The following is a 1839-nucleotide window of genomic DNA, read 5'->3' on the forward strand; positions in this document are numbered from 1 at the left end:
TATGTATTCTTGGGGGGGGAAAGGGGTGTGGGAGATGCGGGAAGAGACTGGACAAAAATTGTGCACCTATGGATGAGGATAGTGTGTGGGGAGTGAGGGCAGAGGGTGGGGCGGAAACTGGGAGGAGGGGAGTTATGGGGGGAAAAAAGAGGAACAAATGTAATAATCTGAACAATAAAGATTTAATTTTAAAAAAAAAGAAGTTGGATAGAATCAGCCAGAGAGAACCTGGCTAAGGCAGTGGTGTAACCACCCCTATCAAACCCTGGAGCTTCCTGGACCAGAATGCGAATGAATTCTCCAGGGACCTCCGGTCCAGGTGCAGAGTCTCTGGGAGAAGTTCGCAGTTAATTGAGCTTGGACCATGTGTCCACCCCTTGCTGCCTTGGTTTTCTTTAGCAAGGACTGGCCTTCTGGGCCCCTGTTGTGTCAAGACTCCCACCAAGACTTACAGTATGGGGGGAAACGAAAAACTCTGTAAGGGATCTGGGTGGATAGTAAAAAAAATAGTAATTGTCCACTCTGTACCTCACTCCCCCATGTAGAACTACTGCGCTGTGACCACAGCTTACTGCCTGTCTTTCCACTGTACTAAGCAGAGAGGGCCAAGATTGGGAGTGTCTTTCTCATTCACTGCTCTATTCCCAGTGCCTAGCACAGTATTGGGCACATATCAGAGATCAATAAATAGCTTTCTTTTTTTTGCTTAAAATTAGGTATTTATTTATTTAGTGTTATAATGCAGCCATCATTTTTCGTTTTCTTTCTCTTTTTTTATTGTTTAAAGTATTACATATGTCTCCTTTTTCCCAATCGACCCCTCCCCATGCAATAAATAGCTATAGAATGCAACAGTAAGCCCAGGTTTTGTGGAACCTGAATTTGATACAATTGTGGGGAGAAGGTGTGGCTCTTAAAAGAATTAGGTTTAGGATCCAGAAAGAGTCCAGTGTAAGAGGATGGCCTTGAAACTTTACTGACCTCATGGTAACTGTGAAAGACTGACCATAGTCGATACACTACATTATAAAAATGTTTGTACCTACCTGTGCCAGTGCTCTAGATGGAAACTAAAAACAGGGTAGTTATCAGTAGGTGCTTGTTGCAGTGACTTAAGATTTTTCATTTGTGGCTGCCCTGGCCTTCCCGTTTCCCAATGCTTCCAATTCAATTACAAAGCCCCCAGTTTCCTACATTATGTTAATTTATTCACTTGTGCATTCAAAAATGAGTGCCTCATCACTGCCAGCCTTGTGCCAAAGGCTGGGACACAGCATGGCTAAGGCAGTGTCTCTCCCCCAAAGGAGTCCACGGGTCAGCAGGGGAGACAGCCAGGAGCAGATCATGGGGACACTCAGATGTGAGTAAGGTGTCACCTGCGCTGAGAAGAGGAAACATCCTGGGGCAACTGAGACTTCAAGGAAGAGTCACTTTCCCAGCAATCATTCAAGGAAGAGTTTTGTAGGCAGAGCCAGGGACCCAACTGTGCTTTCTCCTGGTTCCACAGAGCTCCGTCTCCCTTCTCCTCTATCACGGAGAGACCAGAGTCTGAATGAGGACCATCCTTCACCTTCTGATGGAGGTGGCTGTGCAGAGCAGCTTCCGACACCAGCTGTGTAGTGGGGCCAGGAGGACAGGGACTATCTCTTTCCCACTCATCTCACCAGATTTAGAGACAGCCTTCCAAGGGGTGTCCAAGGAAAGCCAGGGCTCTGGCCCAGCAGAAGCTGGCACCAGACTGCCTGCTTCTGTACAGAACTGCCTGCACTGTTCCTGCCATCTGAGCCAGCCCTGTCAGTCACCGGTGACTGACACTATACTTTCCGTCTGGGAAACAAA

At 47.2% G+C, this 1839-nt stretch overlaps 1 long non-coding RNA gene across 1 annotated transcript in view; it reads left to right on the forward strand.

Annotated features, from left to right (window-relative positions):
- LOC107183035 overlaps positions 1-712 on the forward strand; it is a 2401-nt gene extending 1689 nt beyond the window's left edge. The window contains exon 2 of the long non-coding RNA XR_001513813.1: positions 201-712. This is a non-coding gene — a long non-coding RNA (uncharacterized LOC107183035). The remainder of the gene's footprint in view (positions 1-200) is intronic.
- The last annotated feature ends 1127 nt before the right edge of the window (positions 713-1839 follow it).

Source organism: Myotis davidii, unplaced genomic scaffold, assembly GCF_000327345.1.
Source record: "Myotis davidii unplaced genomic scaffold, ASM32734v1 scaffold118, whole genome shotgun sequence".
Taxonomy (NCBI): Eukaryota; Metazoa; Chordata; class Mammalia; order Chiroptera; family Vespertilionidae; genus Myotis; species Myotis davidii.